Source organism: Chlorocebus sabaeus, chromosome 10 (genome assembly GCF_047675955.1).
Source record: "Chlorocebus sabaeus isolate Y175 chromosome 10, mChlSab1.0.hap1, whole genome shotgun sequence".
Taxonomy (NCBI): domain Eukaryota; kingdom Metazoa; phylum Chordata; class Mammalia; order Primates; family Cercopithecidae; genus Chlorocebus; species Chlorocebus sabaeus.
In genome coordinates this window covers 82,552,990-82,578,357 of record NC_132913.1, presented here as the reverse complement: position 1 = coordinate 82,578,357, position 25,368 = coordinate 82,552,990, and the positions used below count along the sequence as shown (strand labels likewise).

The 25,368-nt window shown below is 35.9% G+C and overlaps 1 long non-coding RNA gene across 3 annotated transcripts in view; it reads left to right on the top strand.

Moving 5' to 3' along the window:
* Positions 1-25,368, top strand: part of LOC103217558 (uncharacterized) — a 333,833-nt gene that overhangs the window by 232,873 nt on the left and 75,592 nt on the right. The window contains exon 6 of one of the 3 annotated variants that reach the window (XR_012094249.1): positions 1,635-1,721. The exons of the other annotated variants lie outside the window; for them this stretch is intronic. This is a non-coding gene — a long non-coding RNA (uncharacterized lncRNA). The remainder of the gene's footprint in view (positions 1-1,634; positions 1,722-25,368) is intronic. 3 annotated transcript variants of the gene reach the window in all.

The following is a 25,368-nucleotide window of genomic DNA, read 5'->3' as shown; positions in this document are numbered from 1 at the left end:
AGGTGGACTAGGGAAGCAAAGGCAGCAGCCAGGCTATCCGTCACCCGGGAGCTCACTGTAACCAGCTGATTTAGATTCTCTGCCTTGCTTGCTTTTCCTAAACTGTTCTTCATTATCATGATTCTGGTGCTCACCTTATCTGAAAAGGCAGGCTTTCCGATATTTTTATTTTATTTTTTTCAGTTTGTACCTCTCCTGACTGGGGTAGTTTATTTGATAGTGTTTAAATTCAGTTTTTTTTTTGAATACTGTGATTATGACTGTATGAATATATTAGGGATAAACATCCTTGTGTATAGTCTTCTTAATATTTAAATGTTTGAAGATAAGGGATGAATTCGGAAACTGAATTTCTCTCTCAGGTTTATTTATTCTTACTGTCAATTGTTAGCTACTCAGGAATGGCTTTAAGCCAGAGCAGTTAATTCTTTTCTTACCTTGGTGAAAGTGGGATCCAAGACTTTCAAGAGTCAGCTGAACGGGTGATGCTGCACATTCTATCACTGGAGAGGGGAGAAAACAGCCTTTTTAACTATTCCTGCACTCAACAGTTTAAAATCATTATTTTATTGAGAAGAATAACCAGAGCTTAGCCACACTCCAATATAAAAGTACTACTGGCTATGTGTTAAGTGTGTTAGTATATTATTTCATTTAATGCTTAAATTTCATTATTTCATTATTCCCATTTTTACATGTGGGGGTTCTGAAGCTCAGAAAGGTTCATTTATCTGCCAAAAGGTTACATAGTTTGTAAGCAGTAGAACCAATACTTGGGCCTCATGGACTCTGTAATGTATGCTCTTAACTACTGTGGTGATTAATAATAGCACCCAAAGACAAAAGTAAAGGAGTTAAAGCATTATATCATTTTCTTTCATGAGTTGTTCTAGCTCCATTACACAATGACTGTTTTGGAAACTGATCAGAAAATATGCACTTAAATTATTCTAAAAATCCTTTTATTTTTTACATTTTAACTCTCAACTCGGAGAATATATAATAATCACTGGTGTTTGACAATTACTAACCATGAGGCAGCAGTTGGGATTATTATGAATTATTGCCTTAACCAATTTATTTTGCTATACTTTTCTTTTTATATATGCAATGGACTAATATGTTAAAGAAGATTTCTGTCAAAATAAGACTAAATGGCTATTAAAATAAATGTAAACTTTTTTTAAATTGTGGGAAAGCAACTCATCACAGTTTAATTGTCAGTGATTTTCTCTTATTGGAACATAAAATAGTGTGTTTAACAACACTTTACATTCAGTAAAGTGCAATATGCATTGTACCTAAGCAATGTCCATGCAAACCTATTAAGTAAAAAAGCACCAGTGCTACATTTCTCATTGTGCCTACTAAATTGTAAATTTCTTGCCAACCGGATCATCTTTATATCCTGATATCACCCAGTGTAGTGCATGCAAGTGACAGATACTGAGTAAATCTCTGTTGAATGAAATATGTAATGAGACTGATTTTCTTATATTCCTTGTAAGAGAAATTTAAAACAAGAGTTCCAAAAATATTTTACAAAGTGTCAGCATCATTATAATTATTGTAGAACTTCCTGTGATAATGACCTTGTTCGAAATATCATGCTAATTTTAATGTGTTTCCCATAGGGAGCAATGCCTCCTAGAAAGACCACAGTTTAGGAAGTTAGAAGATTTTAATTTTGATATTGGTACCACCTTCCTATGACATCTTAGGTAAGTCATTTAACCACATCCTGCACTATATATGAGGATAATAATTAACAGCTCTCACAGCTATTGCACATGGTCAAAGTCATTGTGACTGTAAGTGAAATTATAAATGCAAAATCATTCTGAAAGCTTTAGAAAATGTTCACAAATATAATGCATTCTTATAAATACAATTGTCTTGATTTAGAAAGCTTGAAGTTTCCAACAGAGCTAATCAGAACCAAGGGACCCCAGCTTGTTACGATTATCATTAGGACAGGGACTGGTCTAGTCATTTTCTTCTTGGCACTGTTCTTGGCAGGGTAGATGCTCAGTACATGTTTGTTTAATGAGGGGATACATGAACACAGAAGCAGAACTAATCACTCTAATAGATTTAGAGGACTATCTATGGACTTTATTTTCACAAAATCACACAGTCCTTTGAAAAGGAAGTTGGGATAATGAGAATATCTTATTTCCCCTCAGTTTGGAGCTGGGATTAGACATCAGCATTGCTGGGATTATGAAATACATACTTAAAAAATATTACCCTTTTGCCCCTGATCTGATATTCTTGAAATATCTGGACAGAAACAACATTTTGTATAATAAAAAAGTTTTGTCTGGAAACTGCAGGTTTCCATACCAATAGTCACTACATAGCTAATAAGATTTGGAAATTGGATTCTTATTAATACAGTTATGCTCTGCATAATGACATTTCAGTCAACAATAGACCACATATCTGTTGGTGGTCCTACAGATTATAATGGAGCTGAAAAACTCCTATCACCTAGTCATGTCATAGGCATCATAATGTCACGGTGAAATGCATTACTCTCATGTTTGCGGTAATGGTGGTATAAACAAATTTACCGTGCTGCCAGTTGCATAAAATATAGCATATAGAATTATGTATAGTACATAATACTTGATAATGATAATAAGCAACTGTTACTGGTTTATGTATTTACTGTACTATACTTTTATTGTAATCCTAGAGTGTACTCCTTCTGCTTATAAAAAAATTTAACTGTAAAACAGCCTGAGACAGGTTCTTCAGAAAGTATTCCAGAGGAAGGCACTGTTATCATAGGAGATGATATAGCAACTCCATGCCTGCTATTGTTCCTGAAGGCCATCCAGTGGGACAAGACGTGGAGGGGAAAGACAGTGATGTTCATGATCCTTAGGCTAATATGTGTGTGTGTGTCTTAATTTTTAACAGAAATTTTTATAAAGTGAATAAAAATAAAAACTTTTTAAAATAGAAAAAGCTTATAGAATAAGAATATAAAGAAAGAAAATATTTTTGTATAGCTATACAATATGTGTGTAAGCTAAGTGTTATTTCAAGAGTCAAAAAGTAAAAAAAAAAAAAAAAAAAAATTGAAAAGTTTGTAAACAGTTCCAGGAAGTCAAGGTTAATTTATTATTGAAGAAAGAAAGAATTTAAAATAAATTTAGTGTAGCCTAAGTGTACAGTGTTTCTAAAGCCTGTAGTTGTGTACACGAATGTCCTAGACCTCACATTCCGTTACTAACACATTCCATTCTTCACTAACCATTCACTCATTGACTCACCCAGGGCACCTCCCAATCTTGCAAACTCCATTCATGGTAAGTGCCCTATAGAGGTGTGCTTTATAAAAAATATCTTTTATACTTTATTTTCTGTACTGTTTAGATATTTTTAAATACACAAACACTTACCATTATGTTACAATTTGCCTACTGAACAGTAACACACTGTTCAGGTTTGTAGCTTAGGAGCAATAGGCTATACCACATGGCCTAGGTGTGTAGTATACTATAGTATCCAGGTTTGTATAAATACGTGCTATGATGTTCCCACAAGGATAAAATTGCTTAATGCTAAATTTCTCAGAATGTATCCCCATTGTTAAGCAATGCATGACTGTCCTTTTTACAAATACTGCAGATAGAACTTTCATGTTTAAAAAATGTATCATAGTAAATTTGCTCATCAATGTAGCAAAATATGCTTTTTTACTGAGATATAACTTGAACATTTAAATTAAATGTTTTAAGTCATGCAAGTAATCCTGTCTGTCTTAAGAATGTCAGCACAGAAATACTGTCATTTTGGGTAAATATTCTATGTACTAATCAAAATGGGTTTACATTCTCTGCAAAATGTTAACTGCAGTTAATACATTAATTATCTTAATGTATTAATTACATTAGTCATGTGCTATTTTTACTTTTTGTAACTTGCTCTAAAATTTGCTAAAGTTAAATTAAAATCTTCCACTACAAAAAAAAAAAAAAAAGGATGTCAGCACAATTAACAAAAGTAAAGTATATTTTTTCTAAAGGAAAATAGAATTGATTTATGAATATCATATGCTGCCGCTTGGTGGCACTCTTTACTCATTTAAAGCAACTGTGACCCCCCGCCCCGCCCAGAGAGAAAATGTGTTTGTAATAAAGCAAAGTGACAATCCAGGGAGAATTTCAGTAGTCTAATTTTAGACATAGCATTCAGGTGTTTTGGTGTTCTGATAGCTTGGATCAGGTGGTTTCCAGAGCTTGCCAGTGCACTGGAGGTCTAAGGGATGCCACTTAGGTGATGAAATGCATCAGGTTTGAATATAATGATGTTTTTCCTCTCCAAAATTTGGCATATTCAATTTACCTCTTTGATTTTCTTTTGTCTCCATTTTGGATGACATGGTTTTTAAAGCCTGACCGGTATATAGATAGAAAATACATAATGAATGATTTTCCAAAAGAAGAATCTTCTTTTAAGAAATAACTTGGATCAGTAAAAATTCCACAAAGTAATCTATAACAACCTTTTGATTGCTAGGTGGCTGAGCCTTATTTACAAATAAGATTTAGAAAAAGGTTAGGAATAGCTGTCATGAGCCAATTTATTCATTGAAGAGCATTTTTTAGGAAGTACAAATTGGGGTAAATGCACACATATAATACTGAATGGGGCAGGGTTGTTAAATCAGTCTGAATGCAGAATGTTAATAATGGCATCCTGGCCAACTGTCACTCTTTCACATGGCCAGCCACCATTCCAAAGGTTTAATTTGACATCAATCATTTTAATAGAACATTATAAAAGAAATTATGTTAGAATATTGTCAGTGGGATATATGGGACTAGAATTTCCAACTCAGTCTATCTTGTTCTTGCTATGTATAAAAATACTCAATACTAACCATTTTTCAGCATTTGGAGTAGGAGGTGGAAAACATTAAAGACCCATGCCTATCTTCATTACAATCACAGTGTCTGGGCAACAGTCCCAGCCTCCAGCATAAAGAAGCTCCCAGAGCGTAGTGCATTAGTGAGTATAGTTCAGCTTTATCAGCTGTGGCATCAATCACATTCAGATTAGTTATATTGGGTCCCCACCTAAGCCACTCAATTATGAAAATCTGTCCAAGGCAGAACTAGCATGCCATTGCATTTGAAATCCACTCAGACAATCACATTGATGCTAAGATTCTATGTCTCCTAATTTTAGCAGACAAAGTTCATTGAGAAGCAGCCACATATTTTTTGGACATGGTTTCTCCAAGTATACTCTGAGAACAAATGTGTTTCCAAAATACCCGGATGATAGTTAAAATGCAGATTTCTAGGCCCTACTAAAGAATGGGAGTTAGCATAGAGCATCACCATTTTCAAGAAACTCTCCGAGTGATTCTCATGTTTACTAAAGTTTGACAACTACTGTTTGGTGAAGAACAAGTCCTGTGACTATGGAAACACCAGACCTAATTTCTGGACCCTGCAGTATGTGTTTGCCACTGTTCATCTTAACAGTGAGTAGGTTTCTAATTTCAGTAACTCTTTAAGGTTCTTTGGAACAAGCGACTTGGATTTAAAATGATGGTGTATATCAAATATCACAGAACCAGAGTAGCTTAGAATTAAACTGTGGAGGAATATTCTGATTGAATTTTTGATTTACCAGAAATGTACTGTTTTCAGAAAATATCCAAGGATAATCGTTAGAGATGGTGCTCTCCCAGGGAAACTTAACATTTGTCGATCATCTACCCTGCAGCAGATTCTCTATATTGCAATATTGCAACTACTCCGAAACAGTCTTGCTTGATTTCCTGTTCATCTATTACATGAAATGATGCGAGCATGTCATCATCTGAAGCTTGCAAAGGTTAATAGGGATTTCTTGCTAACTGTTAGTCAGGTTCTCTCAGGGACATTTGAGTTATTATTGTTAAGGTACACTTCGAAGGCTATTAAGGTTCTCTGCACCATTTTTAACTGTCTTTTTTTATTTTGAAAATCTTGTATCATATGATGTATTTTTAGATACTTTTACAGTCCTTGCTTTTATCTTATCTTTCATTCTGAGCTCACAGAAACATATGGCTTTGAGCCAAAATGTTCAATCATGTACTTCGTTTTTAGAGTTTATACCATGATATTTCTCAGCTAGTGTAGAAGTTTATGTCACTTAATGGGCATGTTTTCTATGCTGAATATGCTCAAATAGTCAAAAGGCACACATAATTGTGAATAGCAGAATCCGATTTTAAGTCTTATTTCATATTCTTATATTTCTAGGAAGATATCTTACTGCAATGTGAAGTTTAACAAGAATAATTATCCCTTCAACTTCTGGATCACCATAAGGCTTCATAATAAAACTCCTGGCTCCCCAGAAAGGCAGCTGGGAAATCACACAAATCAGACTTAAAGCCTCCTATTTGATTCTTAAAAGAAATTAATTCCACAAGCACCATTGTATGGTGTGAGTGGAAAGAGCATTTCTAGGTTCCATCAACATTTTCTTCTATACCCTCAACCTATTGACATGAAAGCCATGCTTCTAATAGTTGAGACTGTTTGCTTCTATCATCTTTCTTTGAGATTTGCATACTGATGGTAGTTGGGAAATAATAGCTTCCATTATTTAAACTCTTGCCTGCTAATGAGTATCTGAAAATGATTTGAGACGAATTCGAACAAGATCTCTCAAAATTGTCTACTCTGGTGGCTATAGTAAATAGTAGATATAACCTATTAACTGTTGAATTTCAGAATTGAAATGGGCTGTAGCAATCATGTTGATTAAACCTTTTATTTTATGGAAAAGGGAACAGGTATTAAAAAATTTATTTCACTGTAAAACCAAATTTGCAGCTTTATATAATTAAATGCTAATAATATAAACTGCATATGAATGAATAAAACTTGAACATTCAGGCTTACACTTCAAGGCTGAAAAGTCTAAAGCTGCCTTCCACTTTGATTTATTGTCTTTTGATTTCTTTCTATAATTATTCATACTTAATCCACATTTCTTAAAATGAGACATTGATAAAAGCCCTAGTTTTTTCCAGTTGTTTTCATGTCAGAAAATAAATTCCAGGGGACAGTATGCATTATTTTGATGATCGTAAATGGCATCGCTTAATAGTATCCACCACAACTCACAATAATAATTCTCAGATTTTCTTTTGTATATTCTGCTTTTCCTTGCCTTGGACTGAGAGCATTTGATTTTGAAGAGCTGACTGCTTATAAAGTTTACCTGCTCATGACACTCTGGCTGTGCTCTTGGTGATTCTGACAGTCACTGAAAGAGAAGGCAGATAAATTAACTTAACAGTGAGCCTGCATTGATTCCCTGGTGTGGCTTCATCGAGCTGTGCCCTGCAAAGGGCTGAGCTGGGTGTACAACAGGGATAAGGACATGGACAATGTGTGATGGGGAACTCACCAGTTGGTATCCCTTGTATTTTAGCCTATGATGTGTGGCATACACCATCATGCTGTGATTTTCATTTCTTTCCTTTGCCTTTCCGTATCTGGTCTCCCACAAACCCTTGTCATTTTCTTCTTCACTGTGTCTTTTGTATGTGTCTCTATTCAATAACATATTCTACTCTGAAAGAATATGAGAGCTCATCCTGTCCCACTGCATGCCTATTACAAGAATCACTTCTATAGCATTATTGATCAATAATCTGATTTGTGCTTGCATATTTTTAGTACAAAATAATTCACTACTTTTCCAGGAATTTTATTACTGGGAAACTCTCATAGAAAATATTTCATTCATAGTATAGTGAAAATCCTTTCCTCTACAGTGGTTAACCTTTTTTTTTTTTTCAGAAATTATTCAAAATAAGAATGATTCCTGTTTTACATGGTAACTCATCATCAGACATTTAGGGTCAGCCGTTACAGCCCAACCAAAGCCCCACCCCCAGTCAATACACACACACACACACACACACACACACACACACACACACACACCCCTCGCTTCTTCAGGCCAGACATCCCAATTCTTCAGATAACAGTGGCTTATGGACTGCTTGTCAACCTATTTATCTCTTGTGTCTTTGTCACAATATAGCAACTTCCGTCTAAAAATAATATGTAGAATTGAACATAGTAATTTTCCTTGATCTAGAGATTATATTTCAATCAAAGTCCAAGTCGAAGTTTGCACTTGTTTGCTTGTTTTAGCAGCAGTGACATTGTTTTCTGAGCCCATCTTGGTCTTAGAGTGAACTACCCACCTATCCACCCCTCCTTCATAGAACTTCTTGAATATACATTTCTCCATTGTGTACTTTTGCAATTCATTTATTGAACATTACATTTGTAATTGTTTATGTCACTATTTTCAGTCTTTCACTCTGAAAACTTAATTCTGTAAATCGGCATAGTAGTTTGTCTCAATTTTGTGCAATGTGAAATTTTGAAAAGAATGTCTTCACTCAAGTAGAACAGGAGGTCTTGAAGGATGATGCCTGCAACTCAGTCACAGAGAATTCTCTTGGGGTTGAGCAACCACAACTCTACAGAACTGTATTGTCATCAGATCCACATCTACTGTTACAATGACTTGTCAAATCCCTTGTCAAGATACTCTGTTTCTTTTACCGATCTTATAATTTACAGCTGCTCTCTGTTTCTGGCTTCTCATTTCATTGATAGTTTGCTGTACCATAGTTATATATGGTCTTGCTGGGCTTAGGCAGTTTCTCATCTGTGTTCTCTAGAGATATTGGAATTGCTTCCTTAAATGCTAATTTTTAGCAAGTCATTGAATCAGGGCCACAAAATTATATTTTACAATTGCGTTGGCATAAAGTTAGTTTTTTAACCTGGAAGTTAGTTTTCTTTGCATTATAAAGGAAATTTAATTGTTGTGGGTCCCAGCATTGCACCTACTGTACTTTAATGGATAAGCCAACCCCACAATGTCATCTAACCAGAATGTGCTCCCATATCTAACACGATAGTTCATTACTTGTTCTTCCCTAGTCCATTTTTCTGTTTCCATGATTATCCTGAAATCTGGCTCCTATATTTTAGATGGCTTACATACTGATTCCTCTGATCATCAATCTCACTTCTTTCACATTTCATGGCACTGTTTACTTAGTAGTTGCTCAATATATACTTAGACAATTTATTTGTGTTAAATATTAAAAAAATCATTTTGACATTTAGTTTAGAATTAAGGATTTATTATGATCATTAGCGGTTAATATGGATCACACTGTAACACTATTACCAATTCATAAGTATCTGAGGAAACTTATTGATTAAAATAATTTTAATTTTTTTATGATTCACATGAACTGTATCTATGAAAAAAATTTGAAAAACATTGAAAGTTAAAAAGTAGAAAACATGGCCAGGTGCGGTGGTTCACACCTGTAATCCCAGCACTTTGGGAGGCTGAGGTGGGCGGATCATAAGGTCAAGAGATTGAGACCATCCTGGCTAACACAGTGAAACCCCGTCTCTACTAAAAATACACACACACACACACACACACACACACACACACACACAAATAGCTGGGTGTGGTGATGGGCGCCTGTAGTCCCAGCTACTCGGGAGGCTGAGGCAGGAGAATGCCATGAACCTGGGAGGCAGAGCTTGCAGTAAGCCAAGATCACGCCACTGCAGTCCAGCATGGGAGACAGAGTGAGACTCCATCTCAAAAAAAAACAACAAAAAAGAAAAGTAGAAAACATAAATCACTTAGACTTTTATCACAGAAGGAAGAAGACTGGAATGATTTTGTTGTATTTTTTCTAGATATTTCATACATAGACTAATTGATATGGTTTGGATCTGTGTCCCCACCCAAATCTCATGTCGAATTGGAATTCCCAGTGTTGGAGAAAGGGCCTGGTAGAAGGCAATAGGATCATGGGAGTGAAGTCCTCATGAGTGATTTAGAGCCATCCCTTTGGTGCTGTTCTCATGATAGAGTTCTCACACAATCTGGTTGTTTAAAAATGAGTAGCACCTCCCCTCCTTCCTTTCCTCCTGCTCTGGGGTAAGGAAAAGAAATGCTGGCTTCCCCTTTGCCTTCTGCCATGATTAAAAGTTTCCTAAGGCCTCTTTGGAAGCTGTCATGCTTCCTGTACAGCCTGTAGAACCATGAGCCAATTAAACCACTTTTCTTTATAAATTATCTAGTCATAGGCATTTTTTTATGGTAGTGTGAGAACAGGCTAACACACTTATTTATACTTTTAATAAAATTAAAATCATTCTGCTATACGCCTTTGTAGCCTACATTTTTCACTTAGCCTTATTCTGAAGACATTTGCCATCAACTATTCTACAAGGCTATGATTTTAATGACTAAATTATGAAATTATGCCTGTTATGAATATACCATAGTTTATTTAATCTCTCATTTATTTGGGGAATATTTAAGTTGCTTCCAATTTTTAGGGAGTTTGATTCGGGTCTGCCAAATTTATTTATTTTACATTTGTTATTCTTTAATTGCTGCAGAAAAATTCAGGAGCTTCACAGGTGGTGGTAATAGGGAAGTCATCCTCAACAAAATTCCTGTTTTTAAAAAATGTTTAAATGTAGGCTTTTAAAATTAAAAAGTTTTAATTTGAATTAAAGAAATATGATGCAAAGGCAAATGTAAACTAGAAGCAGTTGTTTCAAAAATTTTTATAAATTTAAATCTTATAAAATATTACAACAGCAATATTTTGTTGGTGAAAGTCTCTCTGCTTATAGTGAATGAACTGGCTTATCAACATGAATCTAGTTTTTCTAGTTCCAATACTAGAGAAGCTGTTTATTGCTTTGTGTGCTTTATCTAACAAATGTTGCTTAAAAAAACAAACAAAAAGTAAAATTACAAGATATAGCGAGTCTGGGAGTGCAGTGTGAGAAATCTATTAGGCATTGTCTACTATTTGAAGAAGAAAGGTGGATTGATAAAAGCTATTAAAAACTGGAATTAATGCATATTTTATGAACTCTATAACATTAAGGGGAAGATCAAACTTAAAGGTGGCCATTTCAGGCTTTACACAGCACTTTATAATTTTATTTTCATCTCTTCGAGTAACGTGGGTGTAATGCCAGCAGACCAATTATGTTCCAGAGATGAAATAACTATCTTCAGCAGCTTGGCAATCAAGGATCTATTGTCTAAAAATCTTCCTGGTGTTTGTAATGTAAAATTGCCGAAGCATCAGCTTTTTTATCCTGGCAGAGCTCAGATTGTTCACAATGTCCACAGGCCCACATATCATCTCTGACCTTCTGCCATAGTGCTCAAAAGACATTTTATACTGATGTGCAAAGTGCTCTTTCCCATAAAAAAAGTTATAGCCATGAATAAAGGTAAAAGAGCTGCAAATATAATTATATGAATGAATTAATCTATACGCTGATTTATACTACAGGAAAATAAAAACAGCAATGTTTTGCCACACAATGTGAACATAATTTTGTTTCTTTTTAATGCATTCAGACATCAGTCATATCTATCTATGTATCAGCATTTACAGAATGCAATTATTGTTAAATAATTTTTTCCACTCGTAAATTGGCCTTGTGAACTTCTCCTCAAGGATACAACTTATGAAAAAGTTGTTGGATGGAATACAGAATTGGAGATACAAGAACAAAGATATAATCATGTGGCTACAAAGAATAATGAATGTGTAGATTTTGGATGTTGCTTTTAATTCCAGTTCAAAAGGTTGTTACAACAAAGTGGTATAGTCACACACCAAAAATGTACACAGTAAATACAGCATGGGGATGAATTAGTGGTACTTTAGGAATGGGTTGAGGTGGGTTTTAGGAAACAGCAATTTGAATATAAATTAATGATGCTGTATTGATACAGAAACATTTCATTTGACACATGACCAAGCGCTATTCAATTTTAAAAAGACAATAATAATAGCAGTTGTAACATCAAAAGCCTGTATATCTCAGCTAGACAGTTTGCATGCATGATATCACACCCTTACAAAAAGGATGCAAAGTGCCTTTATTATTTTAAAATTAAAATGAGCTAGAAACTAAGGCGGCAGCAGGGGAGATAGGTGGTGGAAAGGTAGGTGGTAGTGATGATCTCTTGCTAAGTGATCACTGGCAGAGCTGAGATCTGAACTGACATCTCTCTAATTCCAAAAACTACATTCTTTCCAACACACTATGTAATAACTGGGCAACCATATTTCTGCTGCGGTTGGTATTGAATAGACTCTGGAGGCTGTTGTCTACATCTGATAACCTCTGTAATGTTTTGGATTTGCTTCCCAACTGTAAAATAAGTTCTTAATCACCCACAACATTTTCTCTTCTCTCATGATTAACTTGGCATGCTTGATTATGACAGGTTCTTGCTAGCAAACAAGTTTGGCACTGTTCAGTGTCTATCAAACCTGTAGCAAACACAAACGGATACCCGGAGGGTAATCTCTGAGTTTGTGGAACACCCTCTAGTCAAAATTCTGCAATCCGTATCATTGAAAGAATAATTGTTTGGGTATTTAGTATATATCCTAAGATGGCTTCTGGAGAGTTATTGTTACTAATACATTCCTGGAGCACAATTTATGGAATTGACCCAGAAGAAGCAACTTCCTCACATACCAATGCTTGTAAATTCATATATATATGTATATACACACACATATATGTATGCCCTTGTGTGTGTATATATATAGTGTGTGTGAGAGAGAGAGAGAGAGAGAGAGAGACTTCAGATTCACGGGTCATATTTTCAATCATTATTTGCCTGTCTTTTATAAACAGCACTTATGGCCTCTTAAACCCCAGGTAGAGCTTCTCTGGAAGATTTCATCCTCCATAACCTCCATAGATACCCCAAAGTAGATTTTTTTTTCTATGATCTGTGCCTATATTTCAAGTCTGACTATCCCGATCATTTTCTCCAAATTTGATGAAATTCCTCTTAGCTATTTCCACGTGGTAACTAAAAATACTGAAATTTGATTTTTTATTTAAGTGGATTGTAACCTTTGGCAAGTTGATTACTCTTTATCATTAGATTTCGAATATAAAAACTGAGGAAAGAGGTAGAATTCACCATTGTAGATTTTTCTGAGGATTAAAGTTAAAATATGCATGCAAGTTGTCTTGCTGAGTGCTCAGCTATATTAAACACTCAATAAATGTTAACAATTATTGACATATGGAAACATGAAATCCCTTTACCTTATCTTGTTTCATTGTTTAATTTGGTATAGATTATGCCAGAATACGGTGTTTACAAGAAAAGAGAGTAAAGACTATACTAGAAAGGAGAAGAGACAAGACAATGGGAGAAAAGGAGAGGGTGAGCAAAAGGCGGAGAGAGAAGAGAAGGGGAACAAAAGGAGGAGAGGAAAGAGGGAAACAGAAGAGGGAAGAGGAGGGGAAGGAGGAGGGGAATAAGGAAGAGGGGGAAGAGAAGGGGAGGAAGAAGAGGAGGAGAAGGAGAGTGTGCACTTTGGATACAGAGAGAAATGGATGCAGGCTTCAGGCAAATATGAGATGGAAGAGAGAGGCTATGGGTTCCATTGGTTTCCATTTCCTTCTTTTTCTCAAAATTTAACCCATTGTAAACTCTTTGAAAATAGTTTATCCATATTTTTTCCCAAGGTAGAATTTACTTTTGGTTAGCCTAGGACTAAAATGGAAAAGGGGAGGAGAAAGAGTGAAGATATGGGCAGCGGAACTCTCTTTCTCTGGTCCTGTGAACTTATTTTCTCTTTTCTTTATTGTTGAACCACCTGCTTTGTAGTCGAGGGAACTGGGAAGGTAAGCACATTGGTTCTCTTTCATTCCCAGTCCCTGTTGGTCACAGAGGCCATTAAGACTAAAGAGGAGTTACATGCATACAACCTTTCTCCTATCCAATCTTAGCCCTATACCATTACTTTCTCATTCCAAGTTTTTAATTTTGGTGGTGCAAGGGTTATGATATTTGGTTTTCAGAAAAATTGAGAGATTTACAGTGGGTCAGGAAAAGGAGAAATCATTGACTTGTGATTTAGCAAGTGAGAAGAGTTCTTAAAGGAGAAAACCTTTGATTGCTTTCTTATTAAATATACTGACTGTTCCAATGGATAGAGCCTAAAGAAAATATTTATTGTGCTGATTTCTTTACAGAAAAACTGATTGCTACTAAACCATAAAAGTCCTGTAATTATACGCTATCTTTCAATCCAGAGATCTTCAACATACAGAACTTTATCTGTCTTGATCTATTGCTTGGAGGATTTTATTTTCACAACCTGTACTGATCCATCTTATTATAACTGATTACACTGGACTACTTAAATCCCAGTGGATTACATCCTCATAAAATGGTATATAATCAGTTTGATGAAGCACAACCAGTATGTCACTGTATAATAGGTTACATCTTACATATGGAAGCTGGACTACTAAAAATAAATTTCACTCTTTTTGTCATCTTTTTTTGTGAGTCAACAAGCTGCAAAAATTCCTATGTACTTTGTTAAAGCCTTATGTAACTTACGCAAATATATAGTCTTCATTATTTTAGTAAACATTTAACCTGTGTTTTTAAAATAAAATTATTTAAAAGATTAGAGTTATCAGTGTGGAAATTCTGTCAGGGTGGTGGAAAAAATTGTAAGATGAAGTTGTAGGATATAAACAAATCTTTTTGGAAGGTCAGATGGTTTTTGCAAAAGTCTCAGGATAGGGTTATGGCTGAAAGCAGCCTAATCTTTACCTTGAGTAAATAACTTAGAGTAGATATATAGGAATGTAGCGGAGTTTATCTAAATAACTTGTTTACTCATGCGGTCCTAAAACTAACCTTTGATCATTTGTGGGCAGGATGGCTCTGTGGGGGCGGTGGGGTGGGCATGGCGATGGTGGGGTGGGGTGGGGTTGGGGGTAGGGAAGGTGACCAGGTTGATTACCTTCTAATGGTGTTGACTCAAAGCCTTTGTCATTTGCTGTGTGCTGAATAGATGCTGGCGGGGTCAGTTAGTGGGTCACAGCTGCAACTCTTTATAGCACTCTCCTTGGAGTCTGTAAGTGGCCTGGACCCTTAGCCGGACTGAAAAGCATAATATCTGTGTCAGTGTACATTATTCACCCATAGTTGGTTCAGGGTCTGTGAGACAGACCCCTGCATATCAGCTAAGAAAATTGTCTGCTTTGTTTTTTGTTTTAAGAATTTAGGATTATATTTGTAGTTTCGTTTTTGAAATCGTATTTTTAATTTTTGTGGGTGCAGAGTAGGTGTATATATTTTAATGGGGTACATTAGGTGCTTTCATACAGACATGCAATGCACAATAAACACATCATGCAGAATGGGGATATCCATCACCTCAAGCATTGTAATTTCTTCAAATTAAAGATATGACACCTCAGAGTTCATCCAGTTTCCTGGTCCAAGACTCATTCCTAGTGACTTGTTATTACAAGATTTTTTTTTAATCCAGATTTTTTTCTTTGCTTCTAGGATCTTTAAAAAATGACATTTACATGCAATTAAGTCTCATCCTCTGCAAAATGTTGTCACCGTAGCTGCAGCTGAGGTTGATTAGAACAAACTGTTTTACAATAGTACATGTGATACTGTGCCAGAAAGTCAGCTTAGAACATGATGCATAACATTGCTTTCAGCAAAAAATTTATTGCCAGTTCCAGTAATAATTGGTACACATGAAGATACAAAATTAGATGATTACTGTTCAATTTGAACTTTTTTGAGCTCCTAAGAAAGTACTTCATAAATGCACAAAAATGGAGAATTTTACCCCTTAGCTTGTGAGGCAAAGAACAAAAGACCAATTTATATGTGTAGCAGGCAAACCCACATTATGTTTAACCTCAAAGAGACATAAGAATCCTTATTGACAACAGCTCATATGGTGACTTTATTGTCTCTGTCTTCATATATGTAATTTTCCCCAAGATTTTTAGAGTAAACCCAACCAAGTCAGAATGCATACACAATGCAATTAACAAACTCCACCTGTGTATTGAACATATGTTAACATTGTGAATTTATTGATTTCATCCTCATAAAGTAGTTTAATATACAGCAAGATTTTGAATTCTTATTGTCACCTTACAGCTACTATTAAAGTAAATGGGTGTTGTGATCTCATGCCACACCATTGTGATGTTGACTGTGTAGACAGGGAAAAATAGTGCAATGACAGGAGCAAAACTTATGGTATTTTATATCTTACAAGTAATCTTATTCCAACAACACTACAGGTATGTATTTTATGTTTGATTTTTCCTCCTTTTGGAAATATTTAAAATAGATTTGAATCTTGAATTTGGTTCGTTATGTTGCTTATTTAAATCTAGATTGATTTACTTTGCTTATGTGTCAGTGTATTAATTTTTCTTCATTGCATTATTGAATTTCCCCAAATAGTGGCTGTGCAGATAATGTTTTCACATTTCTTTTCTGTATTATAATATGCCTTAAAAATTATAAACCAAAATACATGTTTGGTAAACTGTAGAATATTCTTGTTTAAATTCCTTTTCATAGAGTTTATGCTTGTGATCTGTGATTTTAACCAGCTGGTTTATGTTTCAGATTTATGGTCACAAACAGATAACTCCTGTTTTCTGACCAATAATGTAACCATAAGTGCCATCACTTCTGATATTGATCTCTTGAGATCTTTTAAAGCAGCTTTCTGAAATGAAGAGTCATCAGAAGTTAAAAACATGCTGCTTCTATCCCTACTACAAATCAAGTCTTCAGAAGCTGAAGCCTGAACTAGAAACCAGATTTCTTTTTCTTGATGTCTTTGAGGTAGAGAGAACAAAGGATAAGAAAAGACAAGAGAGGAATCTGAGTCAGCAAGAGAGAAACAGGGATCACTACACAATACCAATGTGCTTCAGAAGTGTTAATAAGCACCTCTGTATTGACAATTAAAGTATAGAGGGGCAAAAGGAATTGGTTTTAAATGCATGAGCAGTAGTAGATGTAGGACATTGACATTTCAATTTCCCAGTGGTTTCTTGATGGGTCTAAACTATGTGAACCATCATGAAAATTTAATGTCTATGTAGAACTGATGGGAGTTAAAAAATCAATAGTAGTAACAATAATATTATTATTAATAAAATAATCATTAACATTATTAAGGGACTTATTTTTCAGAGATTAAGACAATTGCTTTGCATATATTTTCTAACAAATGATCTGCATAATAATCCCCGGTGGTAGCTACTATTGTGTAAGTTTCACAGAGCAGAAAACTGAAATACAGGGAAGATAAATAAAAACTAACATAAAGAAAGTACCTCAGGTCAGAGCTTGGTTTTAATCCCAGAAAGTCTGACTACCAAAGCCTCAGTGGTCAACATTGCACTTGATTGCCTTTATGTCTAAAGGACTGGGAGCAGAGCAGAATGTCTGGTCATTTCCAGCATCTTAAAAGAGAATTCTAGCCCTGGAGCCAAAGCCAGGACTTTGTCAACTGAGAAACAATCCACTTAGGTGTGTTGCTCATGTAGACCCCATCTTACCCTTTCCTATTTCCATCCTTTTCCATTTGAATTTCTGATATTCTTTCATCTAAAATAATGGTATAGGATTACACCTTAGATGCTACCTAATGTCTCCATGTGCATTGATATTGGGTAACTATAGTCAAAGAGAAGTAGAGAATTGTGGCAATGCTCTGAAGTTTCTCAAGGGGGAAAATTTCAAGGATAATCATTCAAATAATTATCAAAAATTGTTTTATTTAAGGTTGAACTATTTGGGTTTTTTATTTTTACTATGTATATGTAATAGTTAGGTCTCTCAAGCAAAAAGAATAAATTGGTGATTTGGATAACTATTGGCACAATCCAGCCAATTGCTTTTCTTGTCCCATTCTTCAAACATCCAGAAGGTACTGGCCTCACTCATCACTACTGTTTTCTCATCTCTTTCACACTTTTTAAACTTCATATTATTTCTTTACTGACTTTACTTGAGATTTATTTCTGAATACATGCACTTAAAAGAAATATTTATATATTCAGTTTTACTGAAAATTGCGTACACTTCTTATTTCATTTGTAAGAGGGCTCAGGAGCAATTATAGTCACACTGTGTATTAGTTCGTTCTCACACTGCCACAAAGAACTACCCGAGACTGGGTCATTTATAAAGAAAAGTGGTTTAATTAACTCACAGTTCCACAGGCTGTACAGGAGACATGGCTGGGGAGTCCTCAGGAAACTTACAATCATGGCAGAAGGGAAAGGGGAAAGCAAGCATGTCTTCACATGGTGGCAGGAGAGAGACAGCGAGCAAAGGGAGACATGCTACACACTTTCAAACAACCAGCTCTTGTGAGGACTTACTATCACGAGAACAGCAAGGAGGAAATCTGCTCCCATGATCCAATCACTTCCCACCAGGTGTCTCCCCCAACACTGGGGATTACAATTCAACATGAGATTTGGGTGTGGACACAGAGCCAAACCATATCACAATGGTAACAATTTTTTTTATATACTTAATAAAACCTACCTTCTGGGAACCATGAGGAGAAAAGTTACTCGTTTTCCAAGTACTTAGGGTAGAATGCATTTAAAGAGATGGAACCACTTAAGATAGAATTTTAGGTTTTAATTAAGGCTCAAAGAGTAGAGATACTTTTATAACTAAAACCTTTAAAGGTATTTTTATTATGTGACATCTTTTTTAGAGATACAGATCACTTGAAATGCTGACATAAAGAACATTTGAAAATTTCAGAAGAGCACAAAGGAGAAAGTAAACCTCACTCATATCCCCTCAATCTTCAGTCTCACTCTTGAAAGAAAACCTGCTGATATGTTTTTTATGTATAGTCTTCCAACCTTTTCTTATGTAAGAAAGAACTATAAGAAAATATATGTATGCATAAGAAAAATAATACTATAACTACAGTTTTTATATTTTTTCTCATTTGAATATATTAAAATATTTTCTTACATTGAATATTCTTCTATGATAGGATTCTTAATCTTTTCTGTCACAGGGACTGCTCTCACAGTCTGCTGAAGCCTTTTGTTATGGGTTGAGTTATGATTCCCCCAAGAAGATATTTTAGTCTTTATCTCCGTGATCTCAAATGTGCCCTTATTTGGAGAATTTGGAGATGTGATCTTTTTGAAGATAAAAGCTACATTGAGGTCATTAGGATAGGCTCTAATCCATTATACTAGTGTCTTTATAAAAGGGGAAGTTTGGAGACAGACACACATACAAATAAAGTGGATACCAGGTGACGGTAAGGTACAGACAGAGATCAGAATGGTAATAGAGATTAGAAGGATGCTTCTGTAAGCCAGGGAGTACCAAATATTGCTAGAAAACGACAAGAAGCCAGAGACGAGGCACTGGACGGATTTTTTCCTCTCAGTTCTCAGATGGAACCAATCTTGCTGACACTGTGATCTAAGGTTTCTAGTCTCCAGACCTGGGAGGTAAATTTCCGTTGTTTAAGCCACCCAGTTTGTGATACTTTGTTATGGCAGCCATAAAAAACTAATATACTTATGGACCCCCTTCTTAGAGTAATCTTTTTAAACTTATAAAAAATACCTAAGATTAAAACAATTATATTAAAATATAAACATTTTGTGATATCATAACCATTAACTTTTTTTTTTTTTTGAGTCGAAGTCTCATGCTTGTCACCCCGGCTGGAGTGCAATGGTGTGATCTTGGCTCACTGCAATCTCTGCCTCCCGGGTTCAAGCGATTCTCCTGCCTCAGCCTCCCGAGTAGCTGGGATTACAGGTGCCCGCCACCACGCCCAGCTAATGTTTGTATTTTTAGTAGAGATGGAATTTCACCATGTTGGTCAGGCTGATCTTGAACTCCTGACCTCAGGCGATCTGCCCATCTCGGCCTCCCATAGTCCTGGGATTATAGGCGTGAGCCACCGTGCCTGGCCACAATTAACATTTTATTGTCTATGATTACCTATAACCTCCTAGTAGGTCTAATAACCACCAATTCAAAATAGTAATGGTTATATGTGTTATCTGTGAAAACGATAATGTGATACAAAAATACCTGTTATTTCTAATGCTGACAATGTCACAAGTACTGCTACTACAAATGTAGTTTGTTTTCCATTCATATTTGAAACGTCAGGTAAGGGTGAAGGAAAATAAGGATGTCAGTATTTTTTTTTCATTCAAGTTCATGAACCCATTCAGGTGAAGAATATCCATTCTACAATATGATACTTTAAAATGGTTTTATACTATAATATCATTGATTATAGGATTCACCACTAGTGAACAGAAGACACTCAATTAAAAGATAACAAATTTATCAGTTTCAACTCTAAAATGATGGGTCAAAGGAATCAAATCATGCATACAACAAGACTTCCCACTGTAAAATGCATTATCTTCAGCCTAGATATCCCCGTCTTTCCTGACCTTTGTGGGGTGTATTCAAATAGAGGGGCTGCTGTAATTTTCAACACTTTTGCTAAGCCATGCTGTGGAGGCAAAGTTGACATTAAGATAGGGCAAACCTAATGCAGCCATGACACAAGAGTTTTAGTTGTTTGTCATCTGCTGGGTTATTTCCCAGCACTTGTGTTCCAAATTTTTGTTTTGATCCCATTGGCTACTGCCAGATCTCCCAGGGACATGCTCTTCACATAAAGCAGCAGGCTAGCTCTCCCCAAGGCACCCAGTGTTTTTCTGTGTTGATGATGGGATAATCTTCTTACGCAAAAGCATCCTAAGCAAGCACCCAGTTTTTTCTCTCATGGCCCCATTTTATGATCCCCGAGTCTAAATTAATAAATAATTACTGGTTACAAACTTAACTTAAGTAAGTTTGCCTGTGTAACCCATGGGCTGTCACTCATCCTTGTCCTTCTTGTTAGTGGCTAGAAAGGAAACCAAGGAATATAGCCTGAGTTTAATGCTAAGAATCATGCTGTGTAGTCCTCAAGGAATTAGAGAGAGTGCTTATATAAAAAGAAAACCCTATAGATTGTTGTAACAGTCACATATTGTCCTGCAAAGGCCTGTCACCTTGGCCAGTGACATGCAGGTTGTTCATATTTCAGGACGAGCTGTAGTTACTTCAAGGCAAATCAGCAAGTTATTCCCCAGCAAGAACTCAATGTTAAGTGAATAAATCTTTAAACTTGGAATAGTTTTGCTTCAGTTTTTACTCTGCCTGTCCAATTCCATCTGAGCTGTCTTTCTGCTCTATTGTATCTGGCAAAAATCTAATAGTGAGATAGATTTTGTGAGTATGTCCCCACTAGGGTGTACACTGTAAAAATTATCTAGAAAACAACTAAATAATAAAACATGCCATACATTTTTCAAATGTTCTTTTGAATTTTCTGAAATATCTCATTCCCTACAATATATCAATGATTGTTTTATAAAAGCGATTAAACATAAATAATTTGAATCACAGTTTTGAAATTAAAACCTTTCTTCTTAACATTTGCCAGATTATTGGAATACTCCTAGGAAGGCCCTTGTGAAGCAGCTTTTGAAATCAATGGGATGTCCTGTAAACCGGAGAAATCTGCCCAGGAATAAAACAAAATGAGAGTAAAAGAAAAAATACATTTATGAAAATCTTCAAAAGTTCTTTTTAGAAATAGATTTTCCAATAGTCTGCAGACCTCAAAACATTTAAGGATCCAGTCGTGATATTCAATAGTTTTCATAATTTAATTTGATTTGTAGAACATTTATTGCTCAGTAGACAAATTGGAAACATGTATGTAGGAGAGCCATAAATGGGGCAATTATTGTTGGTCCTGGTCTTTCTCGCACAAATGCGGAGGAGATTAGTTTAAAAAAGAAGGTGAAGATTTATATACATTTTATTTTTAACAAGTTCTGTCATGTTGGAATTATTTAATCTTCCTTGCATACAATTTATGGATGGAGGAGTGAATTTGTTAATATAGAACATATTTCCTGCCTTTATTACTGGGCTATATATTTTCTTGCCTGCGTACCGTAGTCATTTTTATGTGCTTTCTTGAGAAAAATCTTCAGCAAGCATAAATGAGTGACCCAGTGTTATATTTTTGTCCTCAAGATTGTACATATTCTCTTATCTGGTCTAATGTCTATATGGTTAATGTCTACAAGGTACTAATACATACACTTTATAATCTCTTGGACAATTGAGTGCTTTATCTTCTGATACACCAGGATTAAACTCTAGGTATTATCCAGCTAAAAGCCTTCCTGTTATTCTGTGATGCAAACACAAACCAAGTATATTGATCTTCCTGACAAGTCTAGATGTTGGTTCAGATACTAATGGATGTGAATATAATCCTTCCTCCAACAGTTTATTTGTTCGCCAAATGAAAGAATGCATTTTCTAGAGTTTTAAGGCAGTGCAGTTTATTTTTTAAAACAATGCTCCAATTCATTGTATTGTAATTATCTGTTGCAGATTATCTAGGGTTGCTAACCAGAAATAAAAATTTGTGCTTGCATTTCTTTAATTCGTGGCATTTTGACTCATTGATTCTCTATGTTTTAGTTGGAATAAAACCATATTTTTTGGAGAAGAAATCTTAAAATGGCATGTAGGGTTGATTAAAATAATCAGACATATCATACTGTGTAATTAATTGACAATACTGTTTTTAGGGTAAAAGCAGTAAAATGTAGCACAGGAACAATTTAATTAGCTTTAGGGAACATGGGCCAATCGAATGCAAACAGTGTTTGTGGTTAGGCTGAGGGGAGTCATATAGTGTCTGTGGCTAAATGGACTAATGTTTGCTTTTGGTTTAATGTTTTGGAACATCATAACTTCATAGAATTTTATGAGTTGGTATACAGGCAGAACTCACAGTGTGGCATCATGTGGACATAGAGAGAATATGTGCATGCATGAACAGTGATATTTTCACATTAAGAAGACATTTCTTCCACAACCAAAATGCTCTTACCTCGGGAGTAGGATGTGATGAGTGACTTCCCAGCTTCAGCAACTCAGCACACACAGCAGTCTGCAGCAGAAACCAAAGGGTGTAACAAGCAAATAATGCAAATTTCCACAAGCCAAATAAATTCTACCATTGCCCATGATTAGTAAAGGATTCGGTTCATTTTGCAAAGGACTCTGTAGATTAAATTCCAACTCAGAAATGTACAGCTTGATCAGTAAAGTTTGTAAATGACTTTACAGATGAGGGATGCCATTCAATGGTGAAGATGCACTTCAATTGCTACAGCATTTATAAAACTCCACAGCTGAGATGTGCTGCAGCCCGCAAGCTGGTGACTGGATCTGTTTCAAGTTAAAGGGAATCAGCAGAGTATTCATATTCCCTAAGAGTACAGTCTAGAAGGACAGTAAATTATATACAGTGAATGTCTTAATTATTAAGTTCTGAAAGTCAATTAGCAAAGTAGGCAACCAACTGACAGTTACAATATGAGACTAAATGAAGAAATTTGAGCTTTATCAGTAGTGATGCTGACATTGGGTCATCCAGTATGTCTAGAATTTACCCTAGATCACAGTCATCCTTTCCTAGGGGGTGGTATATTCATAAGGAAAAAGGACATACAGGAGGAAGGTAATATTTTATCCTTAGCTGTTCTTGGGTCCTCAGTGACAGCATAGAGAACTCTAGTTAGTTGTGGCCATGTTTTTCCTCAATCGGTTAGGTTTAATAGCTACATATGGAAACAGGCTGTGGGTGGGTAAGGCCTGCTCACTTACAAATTGCTCAAAACCAATGTTCAGATTTTATTATTGAGCTACGTATAGAAAGAAATTGAATGAAGGTAGAGGGGAGGGAACTGGGGAATCAAGAAGAGGAGTGGGAAAGAGGGAGAGAATGTGAGGGAGAGAATGAAAGACAGACAGGGAGAGAGAGAGAGGAGGAGAGACAGAGAGAGAGAGAGGCATAGCTGGTCTTTGCAAACGCACCTTCATTGTTTTTGTGCTATTGGATAGAGAGAAGAAAGGAGTGTCTGAAAAGGTCAGCATATGGCTTTGATTGCAGAAGAAGTCACCCACAAATATCACCCTTTTAATAGAGAGGCTCCATATCCTCTTGCACATGTGTGCAATGTGTGTCTGGACATAAGACCAAAGAGATTTTGATTTCCAGCCCTAGCGTTCCCTCTGAACTACTGACTTGCATATGAAATTGTCTACCAGCAGCCACACTGGAGGTTGCAATTCCCAAAATACAACACATTTGAAGATTCTTGATTTTCCCCTCTACTATATTTTCATTCCATTGACGCTACCCATTTCAATAGTTTTTCCCCTTTTAGTAATCTACCTCAATCATCCTCTCAATTGCTCAAGCCAAAAATGTAAGTATCATCCTTGATTTCTCCCTTTCTCTTATACCCCTCATCCAATCTATCAGTTCAGTCTATTCAGTCTTCCTTCAAACATGTCTCCAACATAACCAGCTTTATTTGCTGACATTTTTTTCTTAGTCCATTTAGACCGCTATAATAAAAATACCATAGACTGGTGGCCTAGAAACAATAAAAAAAAATTTCTTACAGTTCTAAAGAATGGGAAGTCCAAGATCAAGGCATAGCAAATGTGGTGTCTGATCAGGGCCTTCTCCTGGATTACTGACTGTTGTCTTCTTGCTGTGTCTTCACATGATGGAAGGGGCTAAGGGATCTCTCTGGGATCTCTTTTATAATAATACTTATTTCATTCATGAGGGCTCCTTGTGATCTAATCACCAAAGTCCCCATCTGCAATACCATCACACTGGGGAATAGGTTTTAACATGCTTTTGTAGTGGCTGGTAATAATTTTCCTTTCCATATTTAGTGCTTCCTCAGGAGCTCTTGCAAGGCAGGCCTGATGGTGATGAATTCCTTCAGCATTTGCTTGTCTGAAAAGGATTTTATTTCTCCTTCAGTTATGAAGCTTAGTTTGGCCCAATATGAAATTCCGGGATGGAAATTCTTTTCTTTAGGAATGTCGAGGCCAGGCACAGTGACTCATGCCTGTAATCCCAGCACTTTGGGAGGCCTAGGCGGGCGGATCACGAGGTCAGGTGATTGAGACCATCCTAGCTAACACAGTGAAACCCCATCTCTACTAAAAAAACCAAAAAAACCAAAAATGGGCCAGGTGTGGTGGCAGGTGCCTGTAGTTCCAGCTACTCAGGAGGCTGAGGCAGGAGAATGGCATGAACCTGGGAGGCAGAGCTTGCAGTGAGCCAAGATTGCGCCGCTGCACTCCAGCCTGGGCGACAGAGCAAGACTCCGTCTCAAAAACAAAAACAAAAACAAAAACAGAATGTTGAATATTGGCCCCCAATCTCTTCTGGCTTTAGGGTTTCCACTGAGAGGTCTGCTATTAGTCTTACGGGCTTTCCTTTGTAGGTGATTTGGC